The following is a 13798-nucleotide window of genomic DNA, read 5'->3' on the forward strand; positions in this document are numbered from 1 at the left end:
AGGTCTCATCTGTTAGATTATAAGCTTTTTGGGACAAAGGCTTATTTACTAGATATTTTTACAGCACAATGGGGTTCCAGCCTGACTGACCGGTAAGCGTTACCACAACATGAAGTGTTTAGTTTTGTTATACAGTATTTCTTCATTGGATGCTGAAAAGTGGGCCAACTTAAAGTCTTCTTTACTTGTCCTATGTGCTGAAGTTGGCAAATTTAGTAGGTTTTGTTGACTTATAGAAGACCAAGTGGTACCATTCAAACATTTATAGGTCACGCCAGGCAAAGCAGTAGCATTTGCTAGTGGTTTCCTTATCTTTCACTATGTGTGTGTCAGATTTTGGTCTCATTTACACCAGCGTGGCCCAGAAGCAACTCCAATACAGTTGCACATGACTGGTGTAAGTGAAAGGAGGATCAGGCCCTCTGCTTGTGAAGTACCTTCATCACTTGTAGTTGACTAAAATTTCTCTGTTATCAGGTCTTATTTTAGCAAAACAAAAACAATGCCATCCCTAACAGCTCAAAGTCAGTGTCAAAACAAAACCAGGGGTCATGCCCTTTGTAACAAATCATAGTCAGTGGGAATTCCCTTTGAGCAAAAGAAGCAGCTGTTACCTCGAAGAAACATAGATCAGGCTCACCTGGAATTTCCCATGACAAGACTCATAACTTCTGGCAGGGAGCAACTACTCAATCAGAATGCAATGATCTGTAGCACAGGAAAACAAATATGCTCTTGAGTCTTCTCTTAACACTAAAGTTCCTTAACTTGGTATACTGCTTCTAGCTGCGTTCGATCCATTGCTGGGGAGAAGATGGAGAATTCAGACACAGTGAAGACCTCAGAACTTCCACAGCTTAGAACAAGGCAACTACATGTACATCTAGCAATGTTTTCCAAACTCTTAAAAGAAAAATCCTCAAGGCAGCCAACAAAATTTATATAATTAACATATTGATTTTACTCTGCCTTTCATTTAGATGTGATTTAATCATGCGTCCCATATCCTGTGAACTGAATAGCTCGGGAGGTAGACTAGAACATTGTGGCATTTCACATTTCAGATGCAGTGCTCATGACCTCTCAACAGCCACCATCCTGATGATCTCCAAACTTGCAAGCACAATTGGAAACACTGCAAAGGCCATTTCAGCAAAGTACTTAAGCATGTGCCTAAATTTAAGTATGTTAAAAACCATACCAGGTGCTTAAGTACCTTGCTGAACTGGGGCCTTAGTCAGCAAAGAAACAACCCAAGGTCAGTCATATTGATAGGAAACCTCAAGTTTGTATCCCAGTGTATGACTGACCTCCATGTCTAATCAACCATGAAGTTTAGCCCTCCCAAACCCACTTTTTTGGAGTACTTCTTTCAAATACTACTGGAAGGTGAGATAGTGGCTTGCTATGGTGGCCCTTTTTGTTCTCTAATGTAGAGTTTAGATAAGGGATGACTATCCTGAAATGCAATACATAAGAGCTGGTGATTATTATTTAAAGTTAAAAGGTGGTCTTGTGTGTACCAAATATTGTAATTCTGCCCTGTAATTTTTTAACAACTGCTTCATAGTTCCTTCTTACACCTTGTACTGTAATTTGTAAAAAATACTGTAGCATCACAGATATCTGAATAAATATGGCAAGATCACATACCAACAAACTTTAACAGACAGAGTTAACACAATGTCATCTCCCTACCCTAGAGCTGAGGACAGGCAGCCCCCCGCCTCACAAAAAAACCAAAACAAACAAAAAAAAACCACCCAACCCACACCTGTTTCACTTCCCTTTTCCCAGTCTCTCCTTCAAATCACACCCATCTGCAATCCAGCTAGTGGGGAAGGAGACCCATTACACTATCAATATATAGAAAAGAGTACATTGTAGAGTAATGTTATGAGGTTCATCATTAATAAGACCCTATACAAACTTATTTCCATAAAGAAACACCTGTACCCTGCAAGTTGTTTGAAGGCTTTGAGTGAAGTTTGCCCTGTGCGGAGATTCTGCACAAGACCTATTCACAATGTTAGTCCCACTTCAGATGTGCTGAACATCAGGACACTTTTAGGCTCTGAATCTGCAAAGATTTCCAAGTGTCCTTTAGTCCCCTTTAAGTTAAGCGCATACTTAAATAGCTTGCTGAAGCAGGGTCTCCTGCCTCTGTGTTTGGCATAGATGGGATTGTATACAATGCCATGCCAGACTGCAGGATTTGAGTAATAACATTCATAGCTGATTTCTCAGAAGCGGGCCATCTTAACACATTCTTACACGTTTATGAACACCTAGCTTCTCCTGACATTTCACTAGGGTCATTTTCTAGATGCTGCTAGTTAGCTGTCTCAGAATGTATCTTTTTAGGGCTAAATTATATTAGATGTCTGTACTTCTCCTCTGGAATGAGCCCGGCAAGTAGCAATTAGCAGCACTTGTGAACTAGTCCTGTTATTATAGTAACAACTAGTGTTTGCTAACTCACAGCACTCGGAGTATCTGCCTCGCATGCAATTACATAGTTACATCACACAGCAGTAAACAAGTACTTTCCTAAAGAAAAGACAGACATGGTTACTGTTTCTAAATGTTGAGAATTACACAGACATTTTTGTCAGTCACGGCTTAGTGTGGGAAAACAAGGCCGAACTTCCCTGGCAAAAAGCTACAGGTATGCTAATTCGATTGTTTGATGGCTCCAGCTTTCTTGCCAGCAGATGCATGTCATTCTAATGCTACAATAAAATAACTCTGATAATGGTCATTCAGAAGCTGACAATAGGAATCCCTATTTTACATACTGGAAATAGCAATTATTTATATTTGTTAAGCATCAACGATATGTTGAATCCTGTATAAGACATGGTCCCTGCCCCAAGGAGCATACATTCTAAATAGACAAAAACTCCACAGTTCAGCCTGTTCTATGGATTTATAAAAACAAAAAGAACAAAAACAAAAACCCAGATCTTTGGCATGGCTGAATAACTTATTTTGCTCAGGAAGAGTGAAAAATAAACACCTTATCCTGTACGCTAGCAATTCTCATATTTTGAATGCTTAAAAAAATATGCTGTGTGTGATCCTAAGTTTGTTTTGGTCTGTGTTTGAACTCTTTCCCCCCCTGCTGAAAATAATTTACCTTCATAGTGGCTGAAATATTCACTTTTTTATTATTTTTAGAATCCAGCAGATAGGAAATAGACCTAGTTTAGTGACCTGAAATAGCGGATGATTATGGTAAATAGGTTGCACATATTAACAAGAAAAGAGGTTCATTCAGCACATTAAATATGCTCTGAAACTTAAAGGCCATTTCATGAGCTAAAGAACCCTGCTTTTTCTTGTTCCAGAAAATGTATAAAGGGGTTACCTAATCAGAGCTAGAAGTATTTGCTAACCCTTATATTTAAAAACAAAACCACTACCACCACCACAACTATGATTTGGTAGAATACTTAGTTTTAGATTGATTTCCTCTGCAGGATCATAGCAACTAGATAATAAACCTGTTCAGTCTGAGGGAGTTAAAGCCAAGTAAATATTTACCTACACAAATTTTTCTCCTGTGACGAGGCAGAATAATAGGTTTGCATACTAAACTAGCTATTTGTTTTTAAAGACGGCATTGCAACCCAGATCAAGCCAGAACGAAAAGAGCATGAAAGGTTTTTGCCACTTTATTCCTCAAATTGGAGCGGCCCAGGACTGGAAGAGCGGGAGGAACCTGAACTGAGCCAGCAGCGCACTATGACTGACTCTACTCACAGCTACATGTTTCTCAATTTTAAGAGTATGGTAATTGTTTTAGAGAAACATTTCTCTGATTTATTTTATGCTGGACCTAAAAGACTAATTTTTAAAACTCTGTACAGTGAGCTGTGTCAAGAGTCACCCTATTCAGTTCTCTTCTGAGCCTTAAACACTGACAAATCTTGGGAAATTTTATGGGTCAAATCCTCTGCTGGTGTAAATTGTATTGCTTCATTGAAGTCAGTGAAGCTATGCTGATTTACATGAGCTGAGGTTGTGGCCATATATCCCTGGTGCTAATTTCTCTTCACATTCAAATCTTGCTTATGACTGCTTTCCTCTACTAGAGAAAAAAGGAGCGAAATCCTAATGTATTTTGTTTGAACACATCATTATGTTTGATTAATTTAATAGGAACACAAGAATTACTATGGCAGGTCAGATCAATGGTCCACCTAGCCGCATAGACGGACAGTTGCCAGCAGAAGAGAGTGTAAAGCTGCCAAAATGATCAATTATACAGTAACATGCTTATGGGAAAAGTTTCATCTGAACACCTGGCAGTGCTTTATTGGCTCATGTCCTGAAGCAGCAGGACTGATACTCCTTATAAATTGTAAGACTATTTTAACCCTAGATAATGTTCTTAATCATATAAATACTGTGTCTTACTAATCCTTTCTGAGAATTCTGCTATTAAGGCTCTGTACCTAATACCTTTATCCGTAATTTCCACACATTACAGCTGTTGGGTATATAAAACAATTGTAAAACATTAATGTTCAATTTGTTGCTTTTTAATATCATCCCTTCTTGTATTTTGAAAAAGTCTAAATAGAGACTAAACTGATCCTACACGATCCAGTATTTTATATTCCCTCCATTATGTCACCTCTTATTTGTCTCCTTTCTAAACTAAATAGTCCTACTAGCTTTAATACAAGGGTTCTCAAACTGGGGGTTGGGACCCATCAGGGGGTCATGAGGTTATTACATGGGGAGTCGTGAGCTGTCAGCCTCCACCCCAAACCCCGCTTTGCCTCCAGCATTTATAATGGTGTTAAAGTGTTTTTAATTTATAAGAGGGGTCGCACTAAGAGGCTTGCTACGTGAAAGGGGTAACCAATACAAAAGTTTGAGAACCACTGCTTTAATATCTCTTTGTATGAAAGTCTTTTAATGCCCCTAATTATTTTCATTCTCCTTCTCTGGACTTTTATATTTCTGGTATACTACTGGAGATCAGATGCTCATTATTTACCTTGCTCATTTTCCGTCCAGTTTCTTGAGTTTTTCTTTAAAAAGAAAAGAGCAAATGGACTCTGAGGTATTTAGTTACATGCAAGCAGAGAAAACGAAAGACTATTAGATTCTGGCTCGATTTGTCTTTATCTCTATAGTGCAACTAGCAGGTTTTTTAAGAGTGGATTTTGAAATTGTTGCTATTTGGCCTGATTTTGCTATTTGACCTGATTTTCCTTTACACTAATACCCCTTTCACTGGTCTGGCAATTTAAAGGGGCCTTGAAATGGGTGTAAATTGTACCTTAAGGCCCCTTTATGCTGTCAGGATTGTGTAAAGGGACCCTAATATAAATGAGAAACAGGCCCTTTGTGTGTTCAGCGCCAGTGTAAAATTGCCCAATACAGCAATGAATCAGAATACCAGTAGATTTGTTTAATATCAGCTGATTTCTCTTCTTAGTAGATTGATTTGGTGAAGTGCCACATGTCCTGTGCAAAATTACTTAATGGCTTGTTTGGGAAAATGGAAAAAACTTCATGACCATGAAGCACAAGGTTATTTTACCAGCCTGAGCACAGTACTGTATATAATACAAAGCTGTCTAGCAGATTTCATACTCAAAGAGCAATGAAGTATCCCATTGTATTAGCTCTCATTTTCTAGCCTAGCTACTTGGTTTATTTACCGGGGTGGGGGTGGGTGGGTGTACATAATTACAAAAAACAAGTGCCTAGATTTTATTCCAATGTATCATTATTGTGCTCTTTTATGCTATTCAGACTTGAATGGCTTCAACAACACAAGGAAAGCTAATATGACCTATTTAAGATTCAGATGGAGCCTTTGCATCATGGTCTGTGAAAGGGGCAAGATGTAGTTGAGCCAGCCCAGCCCCAGCTGAAGTAATTGGTGATGTTGCTGTTTTCAAGCACAGATTATTTCCACCCCACCCCGCTTCAGCTCTGCTGGCTGGCTCAGTGGGGGAGTGGGCCAAGGCCCCCTCCACTCCTTACCTGTCGCTGTTCCCTCTCTGCACACTTGCTTGCAGGCTGTTGGTGGCTATGCAGAGAGTACTTTCCCACTGTGCCCTGAGTCTAGGTGGGAGGCCACACCGTTAAATGTATGTGTTTGGAGGGGGGAAGGTTCCTCCCTTATATGCCCCTACATGATTGAGTAAGACTGTGCCATGATCCAGCACTACTTGTGATTTCCTATGGGGATGTTGTTGCTAAAGAAGCATTGTAAAGACAAATATGGTTTTGCTATTGCCAAGGCTTATTTTCATTTAACTGCAAAATACCTCATTACTGATAAACATCCATTTAAGTTGATGAAAGCTACAGGGTATTTTACAGAAACCCTTATGGCTTCTATTTACGTTCTTGTGAATTTAGTCTGGCTACGTAAGTATTTGATCTAGATCCAATCATAGAATCCTAGAATCATAGAATATCAGGGTTGGAAGGGACCCCAGAAGGTCATCTAGTCCAACCCCCTGCTCAAAGCAGGACCAATTCCCAGTTAAATCATCCCAGCCAGGGCTTTGTCAAGCCTGACCTTAAAAACCTCTAAGGAAGGAGATTCTACCACCTCCCTAGGTAACGCATTCCAGTGTTTCACCACCCTCTTAGTGAAAAAGTTTTTCCTAATATCCAATCTAAACCTCCCCCACTGCAACTTGAGACCATTACTCCTCGTTCTGTCATCTGCTACCATTGAGAACAGTCTAGAGCCATCCTCTTTGGAACCCCCTTTCAGGTAGTTGAAAGCAGCTATCAAATCCCCCCTCATTCTTCTCTTCTGCAGGCTAAACAATCCCAGCTCCCTCAGCCTCTCCTCATAACTCATGTGTTCCAGTCCCCTAATCATTTTTGTTGCCCTTCGCTGGACTCTCTCCAATTTATCCACATCCTTCTTGAAGTGTGGGGCCCAAAACTGGACACAGTACTCCAGATGAGGCCTCACCAATGTCGAATAGAGGGGAACAATCACGTCCCTCGATCTGCTCGCTATGCCCCTACTTATACATCCCAAAATGCCATTGGCCTTCTTGGCAACAAGGGCACACTGCTGACTCATATCCAGCTTCTCGTCCACTGTCACCCCTAGGTCCTTTTCTGCAGAACTGCTGCCTAGCCATTCGGTCCCTAGTCTGTAGCTGTGCATTGGGTTCTTCCGTCCTAAGTGCAGGACCCTGCACTTATCCTTATTGAACCTCATCAGATTCCTTTTGGCCCAATCTTCCAATTGGTCTAGGTCCTTCTGTATCCTATCCCTCCCCTCCAGCGTATCTACCACTCCTCCCAGTTTAGTATCATCCGCAAATTTGCTGAGAGTGCAATCCACACCATCCTCCAGATCATTTATGAAGATATTGAATAAAACCGGCCCCAGGACCGACCCTTGGGGCACTCCAACCAGGCATCGAAGGTATATTATACCCACCGAAGGCTGCCTGTCTAGCAGAAAGGCAGCTGAAACAGAGCTAAAACAAAAACCTGAACAAAACTGGAAAAATAAATTGTATGATGTACACTGCATATGGACAGATACAATAATTCAATACACACACGTACCACTACTTCCTCTGTGTAATGTAGCTGAATTCTCACAGCAATCTTCTCAGCTGTCAAGTACTATTTCTAGTAGGATTATATGAGTGGGTGAAACTCAAAATTTTAAAAGTACTTAAACTTTTTCCGAGTCGTATACTCCCTTTACTTTATTATGCTCTGTAGGCAACTTTCAAACATAATACCATGCTCACAAATGTCCGAGCATGCAATGCTAATGAACTTCCCACCTCATTTATGATCCCAGAGATATGATTATGCAGTAACAGTGTCATTGTTAAAGCTAATTTCTGAGTAAAATATATGCCTGTAATTTTCGACTCACCTTTCCCTTCCCCATGAGCCTTTAGGGGCAGTGAAAATCATGGGTTTGTGCATCTCAGCCCATCCCCACCCATGTTCAAACATTGTTTTCATGTTTCCCAGGCATGCAGCAATAATGAACTGGCCTAACTTCCCAAGGATAAACTCCAGTCTGCTAGAGTGCAAGACATTCTGCCTCTGCTGTTTCAAATGATTGAGGCAAAGACAACTATATTGCATTGCAATAAAGAATAAAACATTACTATGTAAGTACAAGTAGCTTGCAAAATATCCTACAGAAGATACAGCAAGATTTTATAGCAAAGTGGTATTAGTATAGAGGACAAGATATCTTTGAACGGATGCTTTGGATTTAGCAAAGGTTACTTAGCAAGTTCAAAAGATGAGACTACACCGTACTTAGATTGTAATACCACAATCCTTCTTAACAAGTTGGGGGAGGGTTCGAGGGTAATAAGTAGACAAAATACTCAGTACATTTTAATCTCATATGAGTTTAGAAACAGGAATAAAGAACAATAATATGATAAAAATGGTTAGGAAACAATTATTCCTAAGAAAAAAGTGATGACGTGGCAGGGTTTACTGTGTGAGGGGAACAGAGGAGATGTAACTAGATCAGGATCTTAGGAAAGTATTTAATGACTCACAAAATCTTACTAAAAATTGAGTTGAATTGGTTTGGATATGAACAATCATGTAGATCAACACTGGCTGAAGGCAATTGTAAAAGGCATCACACTGAGTTGCGGGGAGATATTGGGTGTAATTCCAGAGGGTTAGGTTCAGTGTTATGTAACAATGATCTGCAAGAGGGAGTACGTAGCACAATCAAATTAACCACTAACTAAAATGGGAAGGAAAGATTTTAAAAGCTATTGTATATAGGTATTTCTTGGCAAAACATCAATGAGGGGTGAAGGGAAGGGATGCATAATAGTCTACAATTATTTGAGGATGGGTGTAAACAGCCAGAAATGAGAGTGGGAGGGGAAAGACTAGGCCTACAGTCAAGGAGAAGATAAAGGAAAAGGTCCAGTACAGAATCAGAGAGAGGGAAAAGAAAAGATCAGACCTAAAGTCCAAAGGGATCAAGAGAAAAAGACCCATTCTAAAGTCAAAGTCAAAAAGAAAAAAAAGGAGAGTCCAGGCCTACAGGTGAAATGATTAAAGAGTGAAAAGTTAAACCCAATCTCAAGAAGAAGAGAAAATGGAGAGGCAGAGAAGAAAGAAGCACAGTACACTGACAGAAAGCCAGATGGATCTGCAGCAGGATAATCCTCTCACCGGCTCAGAGGTTCTGGGAGTCGGCCTCATCTACCGCCAAAGTACAGGTATCTCTCAAATGGCCTCCCCCACCCCCATATTAGTAAGCATTTCTAAAACTAAAAGAGGGGAGATGATAGAGAAGGCTCTCAGAAGGTTTACACTGGTAATGTCACTACACCAGGAAGTAGCGTTGATTATCTAGGTCACTTTTAGGTTACCAGTAATAAATCACTTACTGGGGTTAGAACCAACACATGCTTCTCGGCTCTTTCCTGCAGCACAGCATGAGAATGCGTTAGAAGTGATTTCTTCTTGCAAAAATCTTGGGATGGGATCTGCAGCTCTGGCACAGCAACTTCTATACCATTTGTGTAAATGGTTAGACATTGTCTTTTCTTGTTGAACATATTCTTAGCCCCAAACCCCTTTCTCAACAGCAGGTGCCATTTCTTATGCAGGAATTAAAAACAGACTAATTAATAAATAATTCCTCTCTTTTAATGTATCTTTCAAGGTTCTTATAGCACACCCATCACCAAGTTTTCTGAGTGCTAACCTGCATTACATTCCTTCCACTTGTATTAATTACTTTAAATGCTTAGAGGGCCCAAATGAGATCAGGTCCCCGTTGTGCTAGGTGCTGCACATACAAATAGTAAGTGACAGTCTTCATCCAAAAAGTTTACAGTCTAAAAGAACAAGACAGGCAAAGGCGAGAGAAAGGAAGTATTATCCCAGATTTACTGATGGGGAATTGAAGTACAGAGAGATTAAGGGCTTGTCTACGCAGTGCATGGACTATGTGGGTGTGAATTGCAGCATGCACTAAAGTGTTGTCTTGTAATTGCCCCATGTAGACCCTGCTATTGCAACCTAAAAGGTACCTAGTTCGCATTAAAGTAGTTGTATTTTAAACAGAACTACATTAATACTAACTAGGTACCTTTTAGTTTGCAGTAGGAGGGTCTACATGGGGCAGTTACAGTGCAACACTTTAGTGCATGCTGCAATTCACATCCCCATAGTCCGCACTGCAGGGCCATGTAGACAAGTCCCAAATGATATGCCCAGCATGATGCAGGAAACAGCGTCAGAGCCAGGAATTGAACCAATGTTTCTTGAGTTCTAGGCCAATGGCTTAACCACAAGACCATCATTCTTCCTTTTACTTTCTTGACTACCACTATTAACAAAAACAAAAAATCCCCACGAACAAGTAGAATAAACTTTTTACTTTTCAACAAGAGAAAGACATTGCAGCAGTGACATTAAAAATACCTTAAGGTGTCAAAAGTACTTACTGTATATTACAGGAAAATGCTGTTATGACATACATTGATGTCAGGAAACAAACTAATCCACAAGTCAGTGAATATTGCAGAGCTCCAGACACAGGAAGCTAAATCTTCAAAGGGGAACTACATGTGTGCAAGGGAGTACAGGGCAGCACAGGAGTAACTGTAATAAAACCAGCAGCGTTTTCATTCTGAGATCCTGTATTTTTGCATGACACACACCCATTACATTTACAAAATAAGCCTTTTGATTTTTATGTATAGGTCTCAAAAGGATGGGGGTCAGAGAAGAACTTATGTGCAAGTTATAGCCAGGATGGATAGAAACAGCTATGTTAGAAAAATGTCTCAGTTTGCTGCTGGTGGTGCTGTCTTACACTTAGGAAAACTACTATTCTGAGAATAACCTGTGTACTGCCAACCCCAAGTAATCAAAAATCATGAGTCAGACCCAAAACAACAGGATTAGATTTTTAAAAATAAAATAAATCACATTGTTTTTCAATGACTGCTGTGGGGAAGCTGCCCAGGCCTCTGTGCACAAGATCATTTTAGGGGCAAAATTGATTTTGCTTTTACACAAAAAGGCACACATAAGATGTACACCTTCCCAGGCTGCTCAGAGGGGGAGTCCACTGACCCTGTCCTAACTGCTGCAGTGTAGGTACTCCTGTTCTTTCTTCCTTCATTTCCTTCCCTCATCACTATTCTCTCCCCCTCCCCTTCCATCTCTCTCCCTGCCCCTACTGTCTACATGTCTTTGTACCTGTCCCACCAGTAATGCTGCCAGCAGTGATTCAAGAGCATAAAAATACCAATCTCAAGAAAGACTGTTAAGAACCAGGGCACACACCCCAAATTGGTTGTGAATTCTGTACTTAGATTTCACCAACCAATTATCAAATGTAAACTCCTCAGGCACTAAAGCAGCCTAAACATGGAGTCAAAGACAGTCCCCTTGGGTACACCATTCTCTTTTACTACCAAGGTGAGCATACTTGTATGATAGATGGTCCCTTACACTAAGAATTACAACAATATTCAATTTACTTCCAGTCCCAAAGGACCAGTTACTTACCACAAGTCAATTACACCTTAGATCTCACACCAAAGACAACATTTGCACCCAATCCTATAATAAACTATACGGAGATTTAGTAAATAGGAAAAGGAAAGAATTATTTACAAGGTTAAAGCAAGTAAATGATATACACAAATGAGTTACAATCTTAAGTTTCAAAAGATAATAGAAGCTTCTATAATAAGCAAGGTCTGTATGTCCCTTAGGAATAACCCAGGCTAAGCAGCTGGAGATCTCTTGCTTATGCTTTTGCCCCCCAGAGTCAAAGCAGCATCGTGAACCTGTTCCTTCTTGTTAGAGCACAGGGAGGAAGGGGATAAAAATTCCTGAGCTGCAAACTCACCTGATGGGAGGAATCCACTTGCATGACTCATCTTCATGGGTTGCGGGAGGAGATTTACCCACTCACAGAGGCTCACAATGCAACCACTCAAATATTACCTTATAGTATGGGAAACAGAGATTAAATTAGATTAATGCAGGCAGCAACTCACAAACACTCAATAAAGTCTAAACACTAAACACATTTATAATTCTAATTTCCATTTTAACAATACTAACACACAGGTGAGCCAGACCGACTCCAGCTTTGTATTGGTCAGCGTTCATTTGAGACATTGGGACTTTGGCGAGAGCTGGCACTTGGTTTGTCAGCATCACACCACCACCCAGTCTCCTCCCTCCCTCATTTTCTTCCTCCCTGTTCCTTCATAATCTCCTGTGCCACACCTGCCTCCCATATTTTCCCTCCCTTTCCTCACAGTCTCTTACCCCCTCACACTCTCATTTGCCCCTGTTCCTCTGCATCTCTTCAGTCTGCTGCCTGAATTCCACCTGCCCTTTTCCCTCTCACAGTCTTCCTCCTGCCCCGATGTTCCCCAGTCAAGTTAATGCCGAGGATGACAAGAATAGAAAAGCAAGCTTCAGCTACTGAAGGACCTCAAATAATCCACTGATGTAACAATAATATCCCCTCCTGACTTCAAGTAGAATTGCCTGCTGTACAACAGATGAAGTGCATCGTCCAAAAATCATCTCATCAGGCAACTACACCCTCTTCTAATCCCTAGAAGTTTAGGTGGACTCATAATTACATAGTCACAGTCAGCAAGAAGATTTTCTGCTTTTTGACATATAACATAACTACATCTTGAAATCTGCCACTCCAAAAGAGAGAGACATGGGTTCAGTGATAACTTCAGGAAAGCATTACTGCTTTTGAGCACTCAACAGCATAAACACCAAGTCTTCTGTTTCACTGAGGGTAAATGAATCACAGATCAATCATATCAAGGAATTGGCTGCAATCTAAAATACATGCCTCTCATTTCTGCCAGCTTTCATCATGCAAGACAAGGAGCAAGTTGCACCAAAATGCATTTAGAGAAATCCACTATGGCATTCAAATTTGTGGCTCTTGTTTAATCTTATACAGTGCTGGTAGCAGTGAATCCATCCAAATCCTGACATTCAAAACCATTATGAGGACAAAGATCCTAACTTTGCCCTTCATGTTTTGAGCTTGCAAACCTAAGGCCAGATCTTCAGCCTTTGGCCCTAACCAAGTGCCTTTTGTGCCTCTTCAGTGACATGTCGGGGATGGGAAGTAACGGGGCCAGAGTTCACTGTCCTGCCCTAAGGATCTGGCCATTTATGTCCCGCAAAGGAGCAATTCTATTGTATAAAAGACTAAACACAGTAACTTAAAAGTTATTTAAATCAGGCACCTTAAATTCTAGTTCACTACTATGACCTCAAGTGTAGATTAAGCTGATTCCTTGTGTTCTCTCACAATTATTACTTGCCATCCCAAGATAACATTGCTAAAGCCTTGTCGGATGAGACAGGTAACACCCTTTTCCTTTTATCTTCACTTTTATTTCCCAAGCCAATCTAAAGGCGAGGGACTCTGCTCTGGGCAATATTCCAGCTCCAGCAATACCAAAGCTTTCAGAAGCCTCTCTTTCTTCCCTCAGACCCTACCTTTAATCCTCATCAAGCAGCTAATTGTCAATGTATAGCACATTTTCTCATCCCAAAACACCTGGAACAAAGTCTTTTGGCAAACTTAATGTAATTATAAATCAAGAAAAAATACCCTATTCTTGTTCAACAAATTCAATTGTGATAGAGTGAAACAATAGTGCCAGCTAACTCCAATCAAGCACTTACAGCATCAAAACATTTTGCCTCAAAGACATTCATTATCTCCAGCGGTGAATAAGAATATCAGAATCCCAGCCCTTAATTAAAACTCACA

This window comes from Lepidochelys kempii, chromosome 3 (genome assembly GCF_965140285.1).
Source record: "Lepidochelys kempii isolate rLepKem1 chromosome 3, rLepKem1.hap1, whole genome shotgun sequence".
Classification (NCBI taxonomy): Eukaryota; Metazoa; Chordata; order Testudines; family Cheloniidae; genus Lepidochelys; species Lepidochelys kempii.